The following is a 26,737-nucleotide window of genomic DNA, read 5'->3' as shown; positions in this document are numbered from 1 at the left end:
ACAGGTGTGGTTGCCCAAAAGGGGGCGGAGTCTCAAAAGAGGGTGGAGCATAGAAAACCAAAATTGGTTACTGGTTGTGGGTTGGTACCACCTAAAAAGGACAATTCGACCGTTGATAACTGGGTAGCTCAAGTAGAAGGGGTTGACATCAAAGTGGGAGGTGACTTGGTGGTCCACAACACCATGGGGAGTGACACAGACCCCACAGCTGACGGTGACACTGCGTAGAGAGAGAGTTCAGGAGGAGTTAAACGAGGTGAGAAAGTCCCATTCTCGTCGTCGAAGGAGCATGGCCACAAAAAAGTTGCTCCTGTAGCCTTTGCTGAAAGTGTAAATAAAGAAAATGCAATGCTGTGTGCCTTTATTCCAAGTGTGGATCCTCCTTTAGAAACAGAGGAGTCCAGGATGGAAGAGGAGGTGGCCAATCTTGACCAAGAGCTGGAGCCTGTCAGGCAGCAGTATCAGAGTGACGTGCAGCAACTAAGGAAAAATATGTAGAATGTGTCCCAGGACCAGCTGAGCCTGGAGTCTGAACGGCAGAAAATAAACCAGGTTGTGAGGAACTTGCAGCGAGAAATGGAGGAAAGCAGCGAGGAAATCAACAAATGGAAGGAAATGTTCCAGAAAAATAAAGAGGACCTCAGCAAAACCAAAGAGGAGGTTTCTCAATTGAAGCTTGACAAAGTGGAGTTTGAAGATGAACTGTACGAGATGAAAAATCATTTCTCCCTGGTACAGTCAGAGCTGAACCAATTGAAGAAAGGCTCTGTGGATGCGGAGGAAGCTGAAGTCTCAAGAAAGGAAGTACAGAGATTTCAGGAGCAGGTGAAGCAGCTGATGCAGGAGAAGCAAAGGGTGGATGAGGGTCTACACCAGAGGGATAGGGAGCTATCTGCCTTAAAAGGGGCGCTGAAGGATGAAGTTTCTGGACGTGATCAAGACCTAGAACAACTGCGCGAACAGTTCAACCGGGAGCTGTGTGAATCCAAGAAGGAGTATGGTGAACACATGAGGGAGCTGCAACAATTCCAGGACCAAGTAAAGCCTCTAATGCAGTAGAAGGAGAGGCTGGAGGACTCTCTGTACCAGCGAGACCAGGAGTTATCCGCCCTGAAAGGGGCATTAAAAGATGAAGTATCTGGTCAGGACCGTGAGGCAGAAAAAATGTGTGAAAAATTCAATAGGAAACTGCAACAAACCAAGAGAGACTATGAGGATCTCCTTAAGGTTAAGAAAAAACTAGAGGATGATAAGGCTGATGCAGAGCATATGCGCCAAGTGATTGAGACCACTCTGCAGGACACCCGTGAAGAAAATGATGATCTCTGCAGAAAGATCCTAGGACTGGAAGCTCAGGTGAAGGAGCTGAAGCTGGTCGGTGATGATCTCCAGATGGCAGAGACGTGCCTTAAGGATAGAATTGGCAGGATGGAAGCTGAGCTGGAAAAGATGGAGGAGTCTCTCAGAAAAGCCATAGACCAGGGTCAGGAGTTTGCCACTGGAGAAGGGAGGTATGAAGCGAATATCTCCTCGAATAATGCGAGCTTGGATGATTCGGTGGATGTAAGAGCTGAGATCAAGGAGCTCAAGGAGACGCTAAAGGCCCATTTGAAGCTTGAGATACTGGCTGTCGAGAGCCGAGTGGGCGCATTGGAGACAGAGAGGTCTGAGAGAATTCTTGAGTTCATAGCTGTGAGTCAGCTCAGGGGAAGCATACAGGGTGATGAAGCTGTAAGTCAGTTGTCCCTGAAACCTGAGCCAGATGATCGTTTGGAGACCACTGGTGAAACAGAAACTTCTCAGTACAAGTGCCTCATAGATGTACCCGAAGATTTAAGAGAAGAATGCACCAGCGAGTCCGTGCATGAAGAGTTTAAGAAGGCCATGGGAGCCTGTAAGGTGTACTCGACCTCAGAAGCGAAACAGCTGGTGGTCCTGTCCACAATCAAAGTCACAGTGAAGAGGGTGGCTTTCCTAAGTAACATGCACTGGCGATGTGTTCGCACGAAGCGGATTGTCCGGTTGAACACGGAACAAGCCATTAGACTTGAGCTTATGAGAAAAGCTCAAAATCTGCGGAAAGATGTCATCAGGGTGCCTCATGCTCAGGTAAGAAGGCTCTTTGGGAGTAAAGGCCAAGCCATGCAAATGATGGTAAAGAATTCTGGTGTGATAAAAGTAAGCAGTCCACGTGATCATCAGGACTGGATACCGGATGAAGACGGCATGTTGTCATTCTCTGCTGTAGGAATGGAAGAAAATCTTGCATATATCGAGTACCGAGTGACCTACCTGCGAGAGGTAGAACAGTTGAATCTCGTCAGACTGCGAATGGAAAGACAGCATCGCCTGAGCAGTAGAAGATGGCAGCCGTCTATAAATTGTGAGACCAGACAGAGAAAGGGCCCTCTAAAAAAGAGAATAGCTAGAGCAGAAGTTAGAGACCTTTCAAGATGTCCTGAGGATAGTGAACGTGGGTTTAGAGGTAGTGAGTCCTCCAGTATCTCAACTCTGAGAGGCCCATGCAAACGACCCAATAGAGTATGAGACAGTACGGAGTCGGACCTGACCTTAGATACAAAGGCAAGTGAGTCGCACTGCTGTATTGAACACTGGGAGCAGGGGAGGTCTGACAAGGTTACGACTTGGAAATGTGACTTGACGAAGTTAGTGACAATGAAGAATGGTAGGTCCCTAAGGAATGAGCTAAGGTTGATGACTAATGTTCCAGGGGCTGAGCAGCACAAACGTCAAGTACATGGTCTCTGTGTGAACCGTGGGTTATAACGTGATTGTGTAGATCATGTGTTCAATACCATGGGCTTGAACAAGAGGGGTAAGATATGTAATGCAGCGACTTGCTGCATAGCCAAAATGTCTGAGGGGGTGTGCTCTGGCTGACCACGTACCTCCCCTTCAGGTGACTGATCACATGACTGTGACATCATCACAGGTCCTGTGCGCACAGAGGATATATATATCCTGGTAGTATTGAAACAGTGGGAGGCAAGAGACCTGATCCCTGTGTCTGGGACACCATTAGCCCTGGAAGGCATGAGGCCTGGAGGCCACACCTGATGAGCCTTAAGCCACAGCTTTGGCAGAACAGAGCTGATGGAAGCCGCTAGACCCGACAAAGGTAAAATCGGTGCTTGAAATGGACATTGATGTTGTTACCTTGCTGAAGGCTGTATCTGAAGCCAAGCGGGCATAGCTGCCACTGAAAAGGCTCTAGGATATTACATGTGTCACATGCCTGTGAGCCACTGAGATGGACTATGTTATGATGTTTAATAAACTGCTGGACTTTAGATTACCAGAAAACGTTGCATGTGAGCTTTAATTGACCCTGTGAAGTGAGTGCCCCTCAACATGATGAATAGCGCTACCTTACACAGCCGAGCATTTCTTATTACATCAGGTTTCGAAAGGGGGTTTAATGTTGTTAAATAGATAAAATATATATAAAAAAGTAGACATTTAACTGTTTATAGTTGTTACTGCACACTAGATTTACTAGTCCAATTTAACAACCATACATGTGACACCTATGCTACTGCCTGCTGCCACATTTTGCTTTCTGTATGTGTGTCTACCTACCTAGCATTCCTTATTACACACTTTTTGGCAAGGGTTTAATAATTGGGGTTGAAAAGTCAATCATAGGGTTGTTCAAAATGTATGGCAAAGATAAAGTGACAATTGCAATGTATGGAGTAGTGTAAAGTATTATTTCAATGGCTAATAATGTGGGAGCTACTAGCAGCAGACACACTACTATCGTTACTGGCACCAGCTGTCAGAGCAATAATACTTACAAAGCAGATCACAAGCTTTGGGCAACTGTATTAGGCCACGGCTCCTTTATCAGTATTTTGTCAGTATTTTTTCTCAGGAGTTGGAGCCAAAGCCAGATGAGGAACAATCAGAGAAAAGGTATAACAGAAGCAAGTGCACCAATTCTGCATTTATCACCCACTCCTTGTTTTGGTTCCCACTCCTAATAAAAAATACTGACTGAATACTGACCAAATACTGATAGTGGGACCATGGCCTCTGCACAAAATGGTCTGCCTGATCAAAAATTACTAAGATGGAAAATTGTTATACCATTTTTTTAATCTTAAAAAACTGTCTGTCAGTATTCTAAGGTATTGACCACTTACCGACATCTGCTGTAGATGTATGGCACAAGTCAGTAGTGGGTGTATTCAGCAGGCTCGCAGGGTGAGCTTGCCCCTTACCCAGCAGATAAGGGCTGTAATGCACAGCCAGGACCTGCCTCTAACAGATGTAGGTTGAGCGGATTTATGTTTTCGACTGTTAATCTGTTAACTGACTTCTCACTACCCCTGCTCCTACATACAAATGGTATGTTTTTCAACTAACAACCCCTAACCCAACTGTTATTTATGACCTTGTTTACTTTTTTTAATTTTTCCCTGAATATCCAGCATCTGGCTCAGCCTTAAGCAACTGATCAAGATGAGCACAGACCACTCCCCTCTGGTTCACACCAGCAATTATATTGTGAGCAAGGAGTTTGCTATAGATGGTAGTCTGCAGTGCATTGCCTTAAGTGTATTGCTTAAGTGTGAGAAATATGAATTATACCTGAATTGAACCTAAAGGGAACTGAATAGCGATGAGCGAGCACTAAAATGCTTGGGTACTCGTTGCTCTGGTCGAGCAAATTGGAATGCTCGAGTGCTCGGTCTGAGTAACGAGCCCAATGTAAGCCCATGGGAAACGCGAGCATTTTTCAGACGGCCCCCCCGGCGGTCTGCAGAGGGCCTAAAAATTGCCAAAATAGATGGGAACAGTGCTCAAATGACATGGGAACAGCATGGGGAAGACCCCTGGAAGCATGTCTGACTCCAAAGTCACTGCTCTCAACAATGTTGTCAGAGGTATTAAGCCACTTTCACGGACTCACAATAAAACATACAAAAACAAAACCAAAATGGATTTTCCTGGGAGAAATGTTAAGGAACATCCTTTCCAGGGTAATGACTTGTATATAAGGCAAAATAAATAACCAAAAACAAAAATGCTCCTCCACACCTTGAGATAAGTTCACACGTAACGTTTTTGATACGTTTTTGCACTTTTGCATTGCTTTCAACTGTGAAAAATGCATTCACCAGGAAATGTCATTTTAACATTTTACCTTATTTGGCCATGTGGTGTGTGAGACATCATCAGACACATGCTGTTTCATTTATGAAGGAGGGAATATGAAAGTCACAAACACTATTTTTATAGGGCCATCAGGTGGCCATTACTCTTCTTAAAGGGCCAGCAGTCGGATATGTTTGCTGTTCCCATTATTAAAGAGTGGGTATCCTATACTGTTATTGCGTATGCAGTGACTGCAAGGGCTGCCAAAAATGTGGACTCACCCCAATACTCCTTTGAAGAGACATAGAGGAGGGTTTCAGTAAAAAAAATCTTCCCATTATAAAGGAGTGGGCCTCTTATAGTGGTAATGCCCATGCAGTGACTACAAGGGCTGCCAAAATTTGGGTAGAACCCCAATATCAATTTAAAGACAGATAGAGCTGGGCCACAGTAATGACATGCTCCCATTAGAAAGGAGCGGGTCTGCTATACAGTTATAGGGTATGCAGTGAGTCCAATGGCTGCCAAAATCTAGGAAATACTCCAATAACAATTTAACCCCTTTAAAGCCCTTTAAAGCCCAAGACGCATTACTACCCCTGTGCGAGCGTGATTGCCACCGGGTGTCAGCTGATTGTCACAGCTGACACCTAGTGCTATGTGCAGGGAGCAGTCCCACATCGCTCCCGGCACATTAACCTCTGCAATGCTGCAATTGAAGTGGCGGTGGCAAGGGGAGGTGATCGCAATGCTCACCTCCTCTTCCGGCCTACAGCGCTGTCTGCCGCAGCTTCCCGGATGTTACCATGACGACCCGATGTCGTCATGACAACATCCAGGTCACCAGACAGCAGTAAGATAGTTTGGTGCATGACCAAACGATCTTCTTCCTGTGCAGCGGTGACCGTCTGTATAGCACAGGCATGGTGCTCCATTCCTGTGCTATACAGACGATCAGAATAAAAAAAAGTGAAAGTCCCATAGTGGGACAAAGTATAAAAGTAAAAAAAATGTCAGAAAGTGAAAAAAAATAAAAAAAATTGTAAAAATATTAAAAAAAAATAAATAATCAAGCAAAAATAAAAATATAATGTACCCATCAATAAATGTTATTATGAACAAAAAAACAATAAAAGTGCACATATTTGGTATCGCTGCATCCAGAACGACCTGACCTATAAAACTGTCCAACTAGTTAACCTCTTCAGTGAACATGGTAAAAAAAATAAATAAAAAACGAAGCAAAAAACAATTCTTTATCATCATACGGCCAAACAAAAAATGGAATAACACGCGATCAAAAAGACGAACATAAAAGAAAATGGTACCGCTGAAAACGTCATCTCGTCCTGCAAAAAACAAGCTGCCATACAGCTCCATCAGCCAAAAAATAAAAAGGTTACAGCTCTCAGAATAAAGCGATGCAAAAAAATAATTTTTTCTATAAAATTGCTTTTATTATGAAAAAGTGCCAAAACACAGAAAAACGATATAAATGTGGTCCCGCTGTAAACGTACTGTCCCAAAGAACAACACTGCCTTATCAATTTTACCACACGCGGAACAGAATAAAAAAATATAAAAAAAAACAATTCCTGAATTGTTGGTTTTTGTTTATTCTGCCTCCAAAAAATCGGAATAGAAAGCGATCAAAAAATGTCACGTGCCTGAAAATGGTACCAATAAAAATGTCAACTCATCCCGCAAAGAAACAAGCCATCACATGACTCTGTCGGCCAAAATATGGAAAAATTATAGCTCTCAAAATATGGCGATGTAAAAACTAGATTTTACAAAAAAATGCGTCTTTTAGTGTGTGACAGCTGTCAATCATAAAAACCCAATATGATTCTGGTATCGCTGTAATCGCACCGACCCGAAGAATAAAGTCGTCTAATCACTTATACTGCACAAGGAATGGCGTAAAAAATAAATTCTTGGGTTAGGGTTGTGGTAGGGTTGGGGTTAGGGTTGGGCTAGGGTTGGGCTAGGGTTAGGGTTGGGCTAGGGTTAGGGTTGGGATTTTTTTCAAAAGTCAAAAAAAAAAAAGATGACGATATGGCAACTAGTGTTGAGCACAAGTGCTCGCTACTTGAGTTTGCATCGGGTGCTCGGGTATGCATTGAGTATCGCGGGTGCTCGAGTCTCCGCCCCATATGCTTCGTGGCCAAAAAAACCTTGCAGCAATTGCCTGCCATGCACGTGTGATCGCCGCATGTTTTTTTTGGGTGTCTAATAACCGTGAAACATGCGGGCGGGGTCTCAAGCATGTCACTCGAGCACACGTGATACATGGTGCATACCCGAGCACCTGATGCAAACTAAAATCCTTGAGGGGTGTAGTTTCCAAAATGAGGTCACTTGTGGGGGGTTTCCACTATTTAGGCACATCAGGGGCTCTCCAAACGCGACATGGCGTCCGCTCTCGATTCCAGCCAATTTTGCGTTCAAAAAGTCACACAGTGCTCCTTCCCTTCTGAACTCTGCCGTGCACCCAAACACAGTATTTTCCCCACATATGGGGTATTGTCGTACTCAGGAGAAATTGCACAAAAGTTTTTGGGGTCCATTTTCTCCTCTTACCCTTGTGAAAATAAAAAAATTGGGGCTAAAACATTTTTGTGGAAAAAGTTTGATTTTTTTAATTTTCACGGCTCCATGTTATAAACTTCTGTAAAGACTTGGGGGTTCAGGGTGCTCACCACACATCTAAATAAGTTCCATGAGGGGTCTAGTTTCCAAAATGGTGTCACTTATGGAGGTTTTCCACTGTTTAGGCACATCAGGGGCACATCCGCTAATTATTCAAGCAAATTTTACATTCAAAAAGTCAAATGGTGCTCCTTCCCTTCCGAACCCTGCTGTATGCCCAAGCAGTGGTTTTCCCCCACAGGAGAAATTGCACAACAAATTGCATGGTGCAATTTCTCCTGTTACCCTTATGAAAATGCAAAATTGGGTGCTGAAAAACATTTTTGTGGGAAAAATGTGAAAATTTTATTTTTACTGCTCAATGTTAAAAACTTCTGTGACGCACCTGGGTGTTCAAGGTGTTCACCACACATCTAGATTAGTTCCCTGAGGGGTATAGTTTCCAAAATGGTGTCACTTGTGGGGGGTTTCCACTGTTTAGGCACATCAGGGGCTCTCCAAATGCAACATGGCGTCCGCTAATTATTCAAGCAAATTTTACATTCAAATAGTCAAATGGCGCTCCTTCTCTTCCGAACCCTGCTGAGCACCCAAACAGTGTTTTTTCCCCACATATGGGGTATCTGTGTGCCCAGGGGAAAGTGCACAACAAATTTTGGGGTCTATTTTTTCCTTTTACCCCTGCAAAAATAAAAAAAATGGATCTAAAGTAATATTTTTGTGAAAAAAGTTAAATATTCATTTTTTTATTCCTCATTCCAAAAATTCTTGTGAAGCCCCTGGAGGGTTAATAAACTTCTTAAATGTGGTTTTGAGCACCTTGAGTAGTGCAGTTTTTAGAATGGTGTCACTTTTGGGTATTTTATGTCATAAAGACCCCTCAAAGTGACTTCAAATGTGATGTGGTACCTAAAAAAATGGTTTTGTAAATTTTGTTGTAAAATGAGAAATCGCTGGTCTACTTTTAATCCCTAACGAAAAAAAATTTTGGTTCCAAAATTGTGCTTATGTATAGTAGACATGTGGGAAATGTTATTTATTAACTATTTTGTGTGACATATCTCTCTGGTTTAAGGGCATAAAAATAAAAATTTTGAAAATGTTGCCAAATTTTTGTTTTTTTCACAAATAAACGCAAGTGATATCGAAGAAATTTTACCGCAATCATGAAGTACAATATGTCACGAAAAAACAATCTCAGAATCAGGGGGATCCGTTGAAGCGTTCCAGAGTAATAATCTCATAAAGTGACAGTGGTCAGAAATTGAATTGTAAAAATTGGCCTGGTCATTAACGTGCAAACCACCTTGGGTTGTAAAGGGGTTAAAGACACATAGAGCTGGGCCACAGTAACGACATGTTCCCATTAGAAAGGAGTGGGTCTCCCATACTGTTTGCCTATGTAGTGAATGCAACAGCTGCCAAAAATTTGGAGGAACTCTAATGCCCCTTGCAAGAGACGTAGAGGTCGGAGGGCCTCCTAAAAACAATGTTTTCATTATTAGGAAGTGGGTCTCCCATACTGTTTGCATATGCAGTGAATGCAACCGCTGCCAAAAATTTGGAGGAACTCCAATGTCCCTTGCAAGAGATGTAGAGGTCGGAGGGCCTCCTGAAAACAATGTTCCCATTTTTAGGAAGTGTGTCTCCCATACTGTTTGCATATGCAGTGAATGAAACTGCTGCCAAAAAGTTGGAGGAACTCCAATGTCCCTTGCAAGAGACGTAGATATGGTGATATGTTAGATATTGTGATGATATGGTGGTGGAGGATGAGGATGAGAAGGAGGAGGACAAGAGCAAATAGACAAAATAAGGAAGCTTATACCCATGTCTGGGTGTGAAGACAGAGGTTCATGCGAATAGAGTTAGACCTCCCAAAAAAAGGCACTTTATTTGAGTTTATGCTATGCTGCTATCATTCGGTGGTGTTGAGAAGTCTGGCCCAATCCAGTACTTGTTCATTTTTATAAGAGTCAGCCTGTCAGCATTTTCAGTTGACAGGCAGATGCGCCTATCGGTTTTAATTCTACCAGCGGCACTAAAAACCCGCTGTGACAAAACGCTAGCATCAGGGCAGGCTAGGACCTCCAAGGTGTAGAGAGCCAGATCATGCCATGTGTCCAGCTTGGATACCCAATAATTATAAGGCACAGAGGATTCACCGAGGACATTGGTATGGTCAGCAAGGTACTCCCTCAGCATTTTTTGAAACTTTTCTCTCCTTAGGAGAGTACCCCGTGCCTCAGGACCTGTGCGATGGGAGGGTCTGAGAAAACTGTCCCAGAACTTTGACAGGGTTCCCCTGCCTCTGCTGGATTGCATTTGTGGCTCTTTCGCCTGTACTCCTTGGTTGTCCAACGAACTGTGACCTCTGCCACCAGCGTTTTCAGATGGGAATTTTTTAAATAATTCCGGAACAAGGTCATTCTGGTACTGCCCCATTTTATTAGGCCTGACCGGCAAGAGAATTAGAGACAGAACGTTCTCCTTGTAGCATGGGTCTAGAAGTGTTACTAACCAGTAATGACTGTCACCCAAAATTTGAACGACGCGAGGGTCACGGAAAAGGCAGCATAACATAAACTCAGCCATGTGTGCCAGACTACAAAGAGGCAAGACTTCCGTGTCCTCACCAAGAGGACGACTGACCATGATTTCCTCCTCATTCTCCTCCTTCTCCTCTTCCTCTTCCTCCATGTCCTCAGGCCATCCACGCTGAACAGACGGTATGGCAGTTGTGCAGGTAGTACCGTCTGTAGCGCAGGAAACTAGCTCCTGTTCTTCCTCCTCCTCTATCTCATTGTCACACAATCCACGTTGGGATGAGATGAGGCTGAGCTGTGTGGAATCACCCTGTATGGTTCCTTGCTCCATCTCATCGTGCGCCACCTGCAATACATCCTATTTAGCTGTGAGCAGAAAGAGTTTCAGAAGACAGAGAAGCGGGATGGTGATGCTAATTATAGCATCATCGCCGCTCACCATCTTGGTGGACTCCTCAAAGTTTTGGAATATGGTACAGATGTCTGACATCCATGTCCGCTCCTGAGGTTTTATGTGTGGAGTCTGACCTGAATACCGTCGGCCGTGTTAATGCTGGTAGTCAACAACTGCCCTCTTCTGCTCACAAATCCTTCCCAACATCTGCAGTGTAGAGTTCCAACACGTGGGGAAATCGCACACCAGTCGGTGAGCCGGAAGCTGCAAACACTGCTAAAACACGGCAAGGGTGGCGGAAGCTGTAGCTAACTTTCTAAAATGGGCACACATGCCTTGTACTTTGACAAGCAGATGCGATCTGGGTAGGATTTGAGAAACTGCTTAACCACGAGGTAAAGCACATGGGCCAGTCAGGGTACGTGTGAGCTCGCCTCGCTACAGAGCCGCCACAAGGTTCCGGCCAATGTCACACATGACTGTGCCTGGCTGTAGGTTCAGCTGTGTGCACATAGATCTGCCTGCTCTTTCAGAGCTGTGCACAACTCTTCAGCGATAAGCATATTAGCTTCAGCACAGCCTGTTGCCGCTTGGCCGAGGCAGTGCTGCAGTGCTTTCAGCTTCTGACTGATGTGCTCATTTCAGAGATGGAGGCTGAGGAGGAGGAGGTGCAGGAGCTGTAGACTGTGGGGGCAACCCTAATTGACCCAGGGTCCAGACTGAGTACTGATGGATGGCCACCGCCATCAGGTTGTGGAAAGCTTCCGTCTCCACAAGCCTAAAAGGCAACATTTCGAGCGCAAGCATTCGCGAAATTTGTGAATTTAGTAGTGTGGCCTGTGTGGTATTGGCTGCTTATTTGCGCTTGCGTTCCAAGGACTGGGGTAGGAATAACTGAATGCTGCGCTGGGACAAGGACATGGATTTGCTTGCTGATGGTGCTAGTTAGTTGAGAGTGTGCAACGACATGTGCAGGGCGGGAGGCATAAATGGATGATTTTGGAAAACTGTTATATGAGAGAGCTAGTGTGAATAGCTTGACCAACACACTGCAACAAAATAGAAATGGAAGAAATGTCTGATTTTGGAACAGTCTAGCTTGACCAACACACTGCAACGAAATGGAAGGCAGTAATGGCTGATTTTGGAACACTGTTATATGGGATATGTCTGACAGAGAACCACATTTTTAAATAGCAGGCCTTCAATTTACTAATATTATTCTTTACAGAGACCTAGTGTGAATAGCTTGACCGACACACTGTAATGAAATGGAAGGCAGAAATGGCTGATTTTGGAACACTCTTATAGGTGATATGTCTGACAGGAGGCCAATATTTTCCAGGTTCAGTTTAAATTTCTGGATTTTTATAGCTGAAGTATGGAACATATATGGCTGTATTCTGCAGTGCTAACAAGCAAATGGTGTACTCTGGATTGCTTTTTAAGCAAATAACCAGGATTAAGATTAAAAAAAATTGGCCCTGGCCCCTGATATATGGGGCTATGTCTACAAATATCTGTAAGAACAGAAGCAGCAGGAACGTGCAATGGACCCTCTTGCACTATATGCACTGCAGTCTGACACATACATTGCCTGCCTGCCTAACTCCTGCTATCACCTTCACCACTGAAAATATGCACCTGGATTAGTCATCAGAAAGACTGTTAGTTCAGATGGATATATAGACATATATTGTGGAATACTTATACTAACTCTAAACAAGCAAATCTCTCCCTGACTCAGCAGCAGCTCTACCTACTCTGCCTGATTCTGAGGTAGACTGTGACGAGCATAGCGGCGCCAGGTCTTATATAGACCTGATGACGCTGTGCGGCCAGCCAATCACTGTAATGCCCACAGCTAACATGGCTACGGCATTACAGTGCGTGGCAAGCAATTCCTGCATTTTCATTGGCTCTCTGAAGAGCACCACACATGCAGGGCAGGGACCAGAGTTCCCGCCCGGGCAACCCAGAAATACTTGCCGAGCTTGTCAAGCAGGGTGATGCTTGGGCGAGTACCGAGCAGTGACGAGCACTTTCGCTCATCACTAGAACTGAAGGTAACTGGATATTTGGACACTGTAAACAATGCTTGTGTTTGTTTTCACTTTCTCCCCCATAGCCCTCCACTTTCTGCTAACCCCCTTAATCCCTACACCTAGTATGGAGCTGGTCATCTCTCCCTCCATCCTCCCCATTCATCTCATCTTCTTCTTAGAACTATTCCTCAACATTCAATCCTCTGTCTCCAAACACAGACAGCCACCTCATGCTCGCTCCTACTCCCAACTTCTAACATTTTCTCTGCTCCTCCTCACTGCTAGTGATATCTCCCCAAATCCTGGCCCTCCTCACCTCATCCCCACAGTCAACTCCACCTCCTATCCACGATCTATCACAAACTCTCACAACCTTTCTAATTTCATACACATCCACCCAGTCCCCGCTTCCCCAGTCCCAATAACAGGAGTTCTATGGAGCGCTCATTCTGTCTGCAACAAACTTTCCTACATCCATGATCTTTTCATCACTAACAAACTTTCCTTCCTTAGCATCACCAAAACCTTGCTCACCCCCTCTGACACAGCCTCTCCAGCTGCACTTTCACACACACTCCGCCCTATTGGCAAGCATGGGGGAGGGGTAGGTTTTCTCCTGTCAGATAACTGCTCCTTCACCTAAATCCCACTGCCACCCTCCATTACTCTCCCCTCTTTTGAGGAGCACTGTGTGCGCATCTACTCCCCCTCCAACCTACAACTGGCCGTCATTTACCGCCCTCAGGACCAACCACCACTTTCTTAGACTATTTCATCATGTGGCTACTTCATTTTCTTTCCCCTGACATCCCCACTAACATCATGGGCGACTTCAACATCCACATTGACACTTCCCTCTCAGCTGCCTCTTAGCTTCTTTCCCTCACTTACTCCTTCAGCCTTACTCAATGGTCTTCCGCAGCCACTCACAAAGATGGCCACATACTGAACCTCATCTTCACCCGCCTCTGTTCCTTATCTAACCTCTCTAACTCACCTCTCACCCTTTCTGACCACAACCTACTTACATTCTCTACCCTCTCCTCTCAAGGGCCACAATCCCCACTTCACAAACTTGCATACCCTCGCAGAAATCTTAAACGCCTTGACCTGCACTCACTCTCTGAATCCCTTCTCCCTCTTACAAACACTAGTTCCTCACATGATGCAGATGTTGCTGCTGCTTTATACAACACCACAACAGCTGCAGCTCTCAATTCGGTTGCCCCCCTCATACATACTAACCCTCCGTCACATACAATAGGCCTGACAGGCACATCTCTTTTACTTTCATTTCTCCTTCCACACCAGATTGTGAGGAAATCCCCTCCCTCCAGGTACTCTCCTGTCTCTAGCAGCTCTGTGAAACCTCATACCACAGTTGGATTGCAGAGCTTCAGGAGGACAGATATAACTGCGCTTATCTCTCACTCTCATTGTATGTGAACACGTCACACTCAATAAGGTTGGTTTTTTATGTTTTTATTCATCACAATTGTTTATTTAGCTTGTTTTATGAATGTATAGCACAAAGTGTGAGGACATTTCATAGAAATAAGGCAGATTAAAAAAGAAAGTGTGCTGCTCAGGCATATACAGTAGTTCCCTAACACATATTCCTTCTCTTGCTTCAGATTATCTGCTGAAATGGAGAGGAAAATGTACAATTTATCAAAAAACCTTGATGTTGAGGAAGTAGCAAACATGCTGTTAGATGATGCAGACCCCACACCGAATGAGGATTTAGGAGAGGAAAGTGAGATTGATTCTCATGATGAGGTATGTGAAGTGGATTCTGAAACAGAGCAAGATGGTGACAGTGATGAGGATGAAGATGTAGAATCTTATTATATGGGAAAAGATAGAAAAAAACAATGGAACAAGAAGCCACTCCAGAAAAAACGTAGGGAACCTCAAAACATTATTACTCACCTTCCTGCAGTTATAGGAACTGCAAGTAATGCAAAAACTGCCGTTGAATGCTGGAATAGTTTATTCACAGATGACATTCTGGACTCTATTGTCACATATGCCAACCAATATATAGACATTATAAAGGACAAGTTCATCTGCAACAGAACCATCAAGGCCACAGATGAAATAGAACTGCGTGCTTTTTTTGGATTATTATACCTTGCAGGAGCTTATAGGGCAAATAGACAAAGTTTGGAGGAACTTTGGAGTAAAGATGTGGATGGAGTTGAAAAAATTTTTCCTTGTTATGTCCATAAACAGATTCAAGCTTCTAATTCATTGCCTTCGGTTTGACGACAGAACTACCCGAACAGAACGTAAAACACATGACCGACTTGCTCCAATTCGTGATATACTCCAAAAATTTGTTGAAAACTGTAAAAAAAGCTATTGCCCTGGGGAGAATCTCAGTATTGACGAAATGCTCCCTGGTTTTCGTGGTAAATGTGCCTTTCGTCAATATATTCCATCAAAGCCTAACAAATATGGAATAAAAATGTGTGCCCTTGTTGATGCCAGTAAGACCTACACTTACAACCTGGAAGTTTATGCAGGAAAACAACCAGAAGGTCCTTACTGTGTCAGAAACAAACCCAGTGATGTTGTAAAAAGACTGGCTGAGCCCTTATTTGGATCGGGTCGCAATATAACAGCTGACAATTGGTTTTCAAATTGTGATCTGATTGATTATCTGAAAATGCAGAAGCTTTCATATGTCGGAACTGTAAGAAAAAATAAAAAAAAATTGCCTACACAGTTTGTAAGTGTGAAAGGGAGACAACATTACAGCAGTATGTTTGCATTCCATAATGGAAAGGTTTTGGTTTCCTATGTACCACAAGCAAAAAAAATTGTACTTCTTCTATCAACACTTCATGATGATGATGCCATCGATCCTGGGACTGAGGCACAAAAAAAAACTGAGATAATTACGTTTTATAATGCAACCAAAGGGGGTGTTGATACAGCTGATCAGATGTGCTCAACTTTCAACGTCAGCAGAAACACCAAACGCTGGCCAATGGTCATATTTTTTGCTATGTTGAATTTTGGTGGTATAAATTCACAAGTCATTTACCTTGAAAACAAGCTTGAACCACTCCGTAGACGATTCTATCTGAAAAAATTGGCCCATGAACTAGTGCTTGGAGAGCTACGCAGGAGAAGTATGAAAGCAATCGGTATCCCCTCTCGCCTTCAAGTTCAGCTCAAAAGATTCCGCCCAGAAGATGATAGTGAAAATTCACCACCTGCACCACCTCCCAAAAGAAGGAGATGCACCACCTGCACCACGGAAAGCGGAATCAGAAGGCTTTCTAATTATGAATGTCACAAATGCCATAATGCAATCAGCCTGACACATGCAAAACTGATGTGTAATTCTTGCTCTTTGCTCTGCAAGTGTAATTTTTCTGGGGAAACTTCGGGATCTAATTCTGATTGAATATGTGTTTAATAGTGCTTAAGGTACCTTAAAATTAAGTTTGTTTCCATAAATTTTCTTTGTAGAGTTTTTTGACAGAGTCGAACTGGGGACTATTTGGCCGGAGTTTTGAAATGTTTGTATTTCAGAGTTATTAGTTTTATGTTAAGTAAATGGGGTTTTTTTTGCACCTGATTATGTGTAGTCTCTTTTATTACATCCCTATGAAGGTCACTGATCACTTTTAGAGCACTGAAATTGCAAACATTAGATATTATAGGTATTTTTCTAGCCTGCGTCTGACAGTCACATTGTATGTGAACTCGTTAGAACCGATATTGTATGTGACGGAGGACTAAAGCTTGCACAATCAATAGACAACCCTGGCACACCCGCCAAACCAAAGAACTACGGCCGGCCTCCAGGGTTGCCAAGTGTAGATGGAAAAGGTCTCACTCCAATGAGCACTTCATCGCATTCAAACAGTCCCTCACTACCTTCAAGTCCACACTCATTGCAGCAAAACAAACATACCTCTCATCTCTCATATCCTCCCTGTCTCACAACCCTGAACAGCTATTCAACACCTTCAGTTCTCTCCTCCATCCCCCAGTGCCTACTCCCTCTCCTCTCATATCAGCTGAAGACTTTGCTTCATTCTTCAAGCAGAAGATTGACACCATCAGACGACGCTTCTGTCTAAAGTCCCCCCAGCCCCTCCTCACACCGACTCAATCCTCCTCCTCTAAAACCAGCTTCTCCACCATTACGGAAGATCAACTTTCCTCTTTACTTTTTAAATCACACCTCACCACCTTTGAACTTGACCCAATCCCGTGGCAGTTCATCCCCAACCTTACCACTATCCTCATCCCAATCCTAACCCACCTTTTCAACCTGTCCCTAGCAACTAACCGCCAAATCCAAGTGACACTATTCTGTTTCCTCCTCCTGGACCTGTTATCTGCCTTTGACACAGTGGACCATTCCCTCTTACTACAGACTCTCTCATCTCTTGGCATCATGGACTTAGCCCTATCTTGGATCTCTTCATACCTAACAGACAGGACATTCAGTGTCTCCCACTCACATACCACCTTCTCATCTCGCCCCCTATCTGTCGGTGTCCCCCAAGGTTCAGTTCTAGGACACCTGCTCTTCTCCATCTACACCTTCGGCCTAGGAAAGCTCATAGAGTCTCACGGCTTTCAGTATAACCTCTATGCTGATGACACACACCTCTCTGGACCCGATATCTCCTCTCTACTAACCAAAATCCCACAATGTCTGTGCGCTATTTCATCCTTCTTCTCTGCTAGATTTCTAAAACTTAACATGGATAAAACAGAATTCATCATCTTTCCACCATCTCATTCAACCCCCACAACTGCCCTATCTATCAATGTCAATGGCTGTTCACTCTACCCAGTCTCGCAAGCTCGCTGACTTGGGGTAACCCTGGACTCTGATCTCTCCTTCAAACCACATATCCAAACCCTTCCACTTCCTGCTGACTCCAACTCAAAAATATCTCCCGGGTCCGCACATTCCTCAACCACGACTCTGCAAAAATACTAGTGCACGCCCTCATTATCTCCCGCCTTGACTACTGCAAGCTCCAGCTCTGAGGCCTTCCTTCCAACACTCTCACACCCCTCCAATCTATCCTAAACTATGCTGCCCGACTAATCCACCTGTCATCCAGCTATTCCCCCTGCCTCTCCTTCTTGTGAATCCTTTCATTGGCTCCCCATTGCCAAAAGACTCCAGTTCAAAACCCTTACCATGGCATATAAAGCCATCCACAACCTGTCTCCTCCATATATCTATGACCTAGTCTCCCGATACATACCTGCACGCAACCTCCGATCTTCACAAGATCGCCTTCTCTACTCCCCTTTTATCTCCTCCTCCCACAATCGCATACAAGATTTCTCCCGTGCATCCTCCCTACTCTGGAACTCTCTACCCCAACATATCATATTCTCGCCTACTGTGGAAACCTTTAAAAGGAACCTGAAGACCCACCTCTTCCGACAAGTGTACAACCTGCAGTAACCACTACTCTACCATACCGCTGCACGACCAGCTCTACCCTCACCTACTGTATCCTCACCCATCCCTTGTAGACTGTGAGCCCTCGCGGGCAGGTTCCTTGCTCATCCTGTACCAGTCGCCGTCACATTTTGTTCAAGATTATTGTAATTGTATACCCCCTTTCACATGTAAAGCGCCATGGAATAAATGGTGCTTTAATAATAATAAATAATAATAATAATAAATGCCGCTGTCAAATTCAGACCACAGCATTAAAAGCACACTGGCATGGGGGTACATCATTCTATGGGTTGCTATGACAGCTGGTGGTCTGTTGAAGTCCTCAATGCCTGTCATCATGGGGCTCCTTTGAAACACAGCCTGTAGCTGTAGCTGAATTTCAAAGGAGACTGATTTTTACTACAGTTGAAACCAGACGTTTACATACACTATATAAAAAGACACATATGCATGTTTTTCTCAATATCTGACATGAAATTAGGATAAACCTTTCCCATTTTAGGTCAATTAGGATTACCATAATGTTTAATATTTGCTAAATGCCAGGATAATGAGAGAGAGTGAATGTTTTAAGGCATTTTTATTACTTACTGCAAAGTCAAAAGTTTACATACACTAAGATTACTATGCCTTTAAACAGTTTTGGACTGCCAATATGATGGTGTCATGTGTTTGGAAGCTTATGATATTTTTTAGTTTTTCTGGCAACATCTGAGTTAATTAGAGACACTGTGGATGTATTTTAATGCACACCTGAGACACACTGCTTCTTTGTGTAGCATCATGGGAAAGTCTAAAGAAATCAGCCAACATATCAGGAAAAGAATTGTGGATTTGCACAAGTCTGGCTTATCCTTGGGTACAATTTCAAGATACCTGAAGGTGCCTGGTTCATCTTTACAAAAAATTATTTGCAAGTACAAACAAGATGAGAATGTCCAGCCATCATACTGCTCAGGAAGGAGACGGGTTCTGTGTCCTAGAGATGAACGTGCTTTGGTCCGACATGTGCATATCAACCCAAAAGACAAAGGCAAAAGACCTTGTGAAGATGATAGCGGAAGTGTCAATATTCACAGTGAAATGAGAACTGTATCAACATGGGCTGAAAGGCCACTCTGCTAGGAAGAAGCCATTACTCCAAAAGAAAGATAAAAAAGACAGATTAATGTTTGCAAATGCACATAGGAACAAAGATCTTAATTTTTGGAGACATATCCTGTGGTCTGATGAAACTAAAATTTAACTTTTTGGGCATAATGACCATCATTATTACATTTGGAGGAAAAAGGGAAAAGCTTGAAAGCCTAAGAATACCATCCCAACTGTGAAACATGGGGGTGGCTGCATCATGTTGTGGGGTTGTTTTGCTACAGGAGAGTCTGGTGCACTTCACAAAATAGATGGCATTATGAGAAAAGAAGATTATGTGGCAATACTGAAGCAACATCTCAAGACATCAGCTAGGAAGTTAAAGCTTGGGCAGAAATGGGTCTTCCAAATGGACAATGGCCCGAAGCATACTGCCAAAATAGTAACAAAGTGGCTTAAGGATAACAAAGTCAATGTTTTGAAATGGCCATCACAAAGACCTGATCTCAATCCTATTGAAAATTTATGGGCTAAGCTGAAAAGGCAGATGTGAGCAAGGCGGCCTACAAACCTGGATCAGTTACACCACTTTTGTCAGGAGGAATGGTCCCAAATTCTGATCAACTATTGTAAGAAGCTTATGGAAGGATATCCCAAATGTTTGACCCAAGTCATTCAGTTTAAGGGCAATGGTACCAAATATTAATGAAATGTATGCAAACTTTTGACTTTGCAGTAAGTAATAAAAATGCCTTAAAACATTTTCTATCTCTCATTATTCTGGTATTTGGCAAATATTAAAAATAATGGTAATCCTAATTGATGTAAAATGGGAAAGGTTTATTCTGATTTCATGTCAGATATTGAGAAAAACATGCATATGTGTCTTTTTATACAGTGTATGTAAACTTCTGGTTTCAACTGTATATGCTGCATACTGTGGTATTTCTGTGTATAGTTTCAGCAATCAGATTATCGCAGGTTCAAGTTCCCTAAGTGGACTAATCGGTACGATGTAAAGTAAAGCATTTATTTAAAAAAATATGCTAAAAATAAAAAGCATAAGTTTGAACAACACCATTTTAAATTCAACTGTGTTTATGTTTAAGAGCTTGATGGGAGTTGGATACAGTCCTACGAGACCTCAAAGTGTTACACACATCATTTCTGGTGAATTGGAGAATTTTTATTATGGTGTTTCGCAGTGAATCGTTTCCCTGCAAATCAAAGAGATTTTAAAAATGTATCCAAAGAGGGAAATTTGAATTTCAAAAGATTTGATCATCTATATTTCATATGTTTTGATACATTGTAGTTTTTTATGTCTATCACTTTGTCACTTAAAGGGATTGTGTCATCATTTGCTTTGAGGAGCGTTTTGCTCCCCAGCCTACCAGCTTCCTCCTTGCTTGGGGACAGTGGGCTCCTGATTGATTGAAAGTTCAGACCAGCAGCATCATTGCACTTCTGGATTGCACTCTCCAATAATGCCTGCAGAGGCAGCTTTTCAACTTCAGCATTAGAGGAGTGCAGGGGATCTACAGCTGTCCTGAACGGTAACTAAGAGTGTGCTTCAGCAATTGAACCAGCTTCAGAGAACTCCTTACACGCTCAATAGATGGAGCTTGTGAAAGTGGTGCTCCTTTTCTAGGAGACCAGACACCTGTTAATAGACTACAGAAGTGACCAGTAAAGTAGGCAAAGAGCAGTAAACAATAAAAATAAAAATTCTTCTGTTCTTGAGAAACAACATAATGAGCAATTTGGAGTTTTATTCATTTTATATGCTGTTTTAAGTAAGCTATTTCAATTTAATGAGCTATTATCTGAACCTATATATTCTAGCATCTTTGAATCTACAGTAATACCTTGACTTAAGAGTTTAATTCATTCTGTGACCGAGCTCTTAACTCAATTTGCTTGTATATCAAATTAAATTTCCCCATTAAAATGAATTTAAATGCTATGAATCGATTCCAGCTCCCTAAAAACCACACCATTTTTTTTGTTAGGTGTTTTTAAATAAGAAAAAATAAATTTCTTAATAACAAATACTGTAATGTACAGTATGAAAAACTATTAAATGTAGAATAAACTATTGTACTGCACATTTTTTAATTTTTTTTTAAATACATTTAGAAAGTAAGCAAAGGGCCACTTATAAAAATAGCAAATATTTAACTCTAAAGCCAACATTCCAAAGAGTCAGAGTGTGCACATAATAGGACAGTATACTGTACCTTGCTGCACATGTGAAATAGCGTACTGCCACAGAAAAAATAGCAGAAGCATAAATTAAAAAATAACCATAAAACAATCAATCGACAAAGCGACAGCTTGTATCTCTGAAAATTCATAAATAGATGCAAAAATATTTAGATATTTTTCTATCTACTGGCTAACACGGAACAAAGATATATATTTTCCCTGCATCTAAATAGATGCACTGTTTGTCAAGGTATTACTGTACTGTAAAACATCTAATAGATACAAACCTGTATTTAGCACAATAAAATGATGTAAAAGAAACTAATCTATGCTGTGCCATGAGTGTGAGGCATCAAGCATTTGCTGGATGCGAAATGGGTTCAGAACCATCAGTGGATTCGGTAGCCTCCCATTCTGTTCCAGCTGGGGATTATGCTGCTTAGCATCATCATCAGTCCCAACACCTAGCTGTTGCACAAGATGTACAAGTTGTCTCTTGAGTCTTTGTTCCTAGCAACATGAAGCGCAGGTTGCAGAGGGAAACAGGGCTGCTACAGCCTAAGTCAAGGATTCACCGCACTGAGCATGCCCGTGACATGGCGGACCGTGATTGATGGTTTGGGAGTCAGCTGTTAATGCCCCGTCTCATGCTGCACATAACACATCTGCATCTCTGGCTGCTATGGGCATAAAAGGGGACAAACTTATGATGTGGCACCCATACTCCCCTGACCTCAACCCCATTGACAACCTCTGGAGCATCATCAAAAGGAGTATCTATGATGGCGGGAGGCAGTTCACATCTAAGCAACAGCTCTGGGAGGGTATTCTGTCCTCATGCAAAACAATTAAAGCAGAAACCATCCAAAACCTGACAAATTCAATGGACGAGAGAGTTCAGAAGCTCCTTTCAAACAAGGGGTCCTATGTGCAAATGTAACATCACCTAGAATAACGTTTTGAGTTGAAAACTGTTTGATTTCAGTTTGTAATAACCTGCTAATGCTTATAATTTCAAAAATGACTATTTTTTTGTTCTTTATTAAAATGAAAAGGTTGAAAATTCTGCTGTGCATAATAATTTGGAACATGCATTTTTAGTGCAGTTTGAGTTTTTTATTTTTTTTAAAATATACTGTTATCATAGGCAGTTTGTACAAAAACCTTTCAATTGTACTCTAATAGTTATTTGACTGGAAAATTACAATGACTGCAATTCATATAGGTAATTTGGGAAAATCTGAGAAAATATTATTTGCATAATAATTTGGAACACAGTGTAGTTGTACCAACTTAAGTAAAACTTTTATCTGGCAAGGTCTTAATTTTTTTGTGATAAAGACATAGCAGAGTTAAACTGAAGGCAATCAAGGGCTCCTTAGTTACATAAGAAAACTGCATACAATAAGGCAGATACTGCACTTGAGCTTACAGTGTAAAAATAAAGTTCAATGTAAAAAAGGAGTCCAGATTCCAGATCCAATTGCAGATAAAATTGTGATTTTAATGTTAATCCATTAAAAAGATATGCACATTGCAAAAATAAAATACTTTAACAAAATAATGATTTTAACTGCAATTGGATTTGGAAGCTGTACCTCTTTTTTTCTTGAACTTGCAGCTACAAACACAGGGCAGTGGCATGGCCTCATGCTTCCTTACTAGTGATGAGCGAGCATGCTCGCTACTGCTTGGTACTCGCCAGAGCATCTCACTGCTCGAGATGCTCAGAGCTCATCGAGTATTTCCGGGGTTGCTCGGCAGGAGCTCGGGTCCCCTCCCTGCATGTTTGGCGCTCTTTAGAGAGCCAATGAACATGCAGGGATTGTCTGCCACACACTGTAATGCCGCAGCCATGTTGGTTGTGGCATTACAGTGATTGGCTGGCCGCATAGCGTCATCAGGTCTACATCAGACCTGGCGTCACCATGCTCGTCACAGTCTACTCCGGAATCAGGCAGTGTAGGGAGAGGTTTTGCTGAGCTAGGGAGAGATTTGCTTGTTTCTTAGCTAGTGTAGGTATACCACAATATATTATAGACATATCCATCTCAACTAACAGTTCTTCTGAGGACTAATCCAGCTGCATAGATATCAGTGCTAGGCAGGTGTAACGGGTCCGGGAGGCGGAACCTCTGAGCTACTATACAAGGGAGCGGCCCTTGTAAGGGAGCGGGTGGCAGTCTCTGGGTGAACGGACAGGGAGTTACGGCAAGTGATCAGGGCAGTCTCTGGGTAAGGGGTAGGTACGACCTGTGATGGCAGAGCCTCCGGGTAGGCTAGCAGGCAGATGGTAGATGTGTGCTCCCAGGTGAGCAAGCGAGAGTCTCTGGAATAGCAGGTGGTCACGGCACGTGACGGCGGAACCTCCGGGCTGGCAGGCAGGTAGGTAACGGAGAAGCGCTCCCAGGTGAGCGGGCAAGAGTCTCTGGAATAGCTGGTGGTCACCGCACGTGACAACGGGACCTCCGGGCTGGCAAGCAGGCAGGTAACGGAGATGCGCTCCCAGGTGAGCGGGCAAGAGTCTCTGAGATAGCTGGTGGTCACAGCACGTGACAACGGAGCCTCCGGGCTGGCAAGCAGGCAGATAACGGAGAAGCGCTCCCAGGTGAGCGGGCAAGCTGGTCCATAGACAGACTGACCGGAGTAGTAAGGCAGACCGTCGGACCTCAGGCAAGCAGGCAGGTAGCTGATATGCGCTCCCAGGTGAGCGGGCAGGCTGGTCCTTTAGACAGACTGACAGGAGTAGTAAGGCAGACCGTCGGACCTCAGACTGGCAGACAGGTAACAAGTATTCAGGCAGGAATCAGGCAGGTAACTGGCAGGTAACTGGCAGGAAACTGGCAGGTAACTGGCAATGGGACCTGAGGGCTGAAGCACAGGTGAGACACAGGTGCAAACAACATTGCTCGGGCACCTCCATTTTGGAGGAGGTGCCTTATATATGATGAAGTCCTCCGGCCATTGGCCGGGGACTCTTTAGGGCGGCGCGCGCGGCCCCTTTAAGAGGAGGGGAGCGCGCGCACGCGCGCGCCCTAAGCACAGGGGCCGGGAAGGAGCGCGCGCTGAGAGCAGAGCAGGAGGAGGACGCCGGGACGGAGCGCGCGCTGACAGCAGAGCGGGGGGAGGATGCCGGGCACGGAGCAGAGCGGTGAGGGGAGCAGCGTCCCTGCCTAGCAGAGGGCAGGGACGCCGGCACTACAGCAGGCAGGCAGTGAATGTGGCAGACTGCAGTGCATATAGCAAGAGGGTCCATTCCAGTGCTGCCTGCTACAGCTCCAGACAGGAAGAGGAGGAGGCGGAGCCTGCAGTGTGCTGCTAGGACTGTGTGCTGTGTGTGGAGAGAGCTCCTGGGAAGGGAGGTAATTTTTCACCTGGGACTTTTTGTCTGCCCCCTTCCCAGGGAAGAAGGCTCGTGGTGGGACTGGCCCTCCGGGGCTGGGACCCCAGCTCCCACCTCCCGGTCTAAGCCGGCGGGGGGTGGGCGGAACACCAAGCCGGCTAAGGCTGCAAGATCTGGCCAAGGCAGCAAGGGTTCCGGTATGAGGACCCGGAGGACCCCCGAGGCTACGACCGCGGCAGCTCCTCCCTCCAGAGGTAGGTCGAGTACGAGCAGAGGTGCTGCAGCAGTGCCCCTTGATTGGGGTACCAAGGTGGCGAGGGAGGCAACCGTCACCATTGCCTCCCGTATCCATGCACACCTTTGCAAGTATGAGGACGCCTCAAAGAAGCTAAGTTCCCTCTGGGGGGAGTAGAGGGTAGCTCAGGAGAGGTCTGAGAGGGCTTCTGGCAGCAAGAAGCCTGAGCTATCCGCCGCGGTCCAGAAGATCAAACGGGCCATTCAAGAGCTGGAGGACCGCAGAAGCACCATCTTGGCGGCCAGTGGACCCTTTAAGGAAAAGCTGGAGAACGATGAACGGTTCAGAGCCATGACTGGTGGGGCTCTGGAGGGGTCGCAGGGCCCCGGCCAGGCGGTGGGGGAGGAAGAGGTATGTGTGGAGGAGGCTGCGCGCTACCCACAGCCTGGAGGCCTAGTAAGTGATCTCCAGGCATCGTATAGCGGGATAGCCCCTGAGCAGATGGCTCTCCCGTCTGATTCTGGCCACTCAGAGGGCAGCAGGAGCAAGGCGGAGGATGAGGAGGATCGGAATAGTAGCAATGAGGGGGGCTGCCTTATCATGCAGCAGATCCAGCAGATCGAGTCCCCGTTTCGTTCTGGTCAGCTTGCGTTCGGGGATGAGATCTGCGAGGATGAGGCACCTGGGAGGGGGACGAAGAGAAAAGCAAAAAAAAAGAGAAAAACATCAGTTGCACACAAGTTTGTGTATGTCCCCCTCTCTGGGGCCCCCCTGTCCCGTTGTGCGGCACCCGCCACCCACCCCGGCTTGGACTTTGTTGTGGGTCCGCAGCGAGGGAGCGGGGAGAATATAGGCCATGGCACGCAGAGCGCTGCCTCTGTTTGTGGTAATGGAGGCAGTGGATCAGAGGTGTCTGATGTGGAGCATGGCGCGGAGGGCGGCCCAACGGTGGGTGTCGTCTGTGGTGGTGCTCGGGCTGGATCCCCTGTAAGAGGGGGGTCTGGCCTGGCACCTGGTGCACCTGCTGGCGTGCAGGGGGCGGCATGTACATCTGCCACTGCCTCCTGCGCTGCTGGCGGCACACCGACAGCCGGGGTCGCAACTCCAGCTTCGTGTGCTGGGGTGTCTGGGTCCCTCACAAATGGATCCGCTAAATCTGGATCACTTTTAGGGATGCAGGCACCTGGTAAGGTAAAGGGCGCGGGGCCTGTGGCTCCGGCAGAGCCGGCTCATAAGGGAAAGGTGGGGCCTGCTCCCCTGGCGGGATCCGCAGCGAGGTCGGGGCCCCCTGCGCAGGGGCCCAGTAATGGGTCAGCGCCGGGGGCTCCACCACCGGTGGGTGCCGAGGGGGAGTGGCTTAGCCTGGGGCCGGCCACCGGAGCTGGGGTGGCCAGGCTATTTGTGGCCAAGGGTGTGATGATAGGGGGTGCTGTGCCCCTGAGAGCTGGTGCCGCTGGTCCAGGGGCACCTGTTAGAAGACTCGGTTCCGGGTCTGTATTGGGGGTCCCAGCATGGCTGGCTTTGGGGGGCGTGGCCTCCCTGCTATCCACGGCACTGGTGGGAGCGGCCTCTGAGGCCACCACCGTGCTGTGGGGGGCATGGCCTCCCTGTCATCCACGGCACCGGTGGGAGTGGCCTCTGGGCCC

The 26,737-nt window shown here is 45.1% G+C and overlaps 1 pseudogene; it reads left to right on the top strand.

Annotated features, from left to right (window-relative positions):
* The first annotated feature begins 405 nt into the window (after nucleotides 1-405).
* On the top strand, nucleotides 406-24,982 carry LOC141267069 (cingulin-like; annotated as a pseudogene).
* The last annotated feature ends 1,755 nt before the right edge of the window (nucleotides 24,983-26,737 follow it).

This window comes from Phyllobates terribilis, unplaced genomic scaffold, assembly GCF_046119375.1.
Source record: "Phyllobates terribilis strain yellow unplaced genomic scaffold, ASM4611937v1 Scaffold_1__5_contigs__length_1240528914, whole genome shotgun sequence".
Classification (NCBI taxonomy): Eukaryota; Metazoa; Chordata; class Amphibia; order Anura; family Dendrobatidae; genus Phyllobates; species Phyllobates terribilis.
Note: the sequence above shows the minus strand (reverse complement) of the source record. Positions and strands in the feature narration are given on the sequence as shown.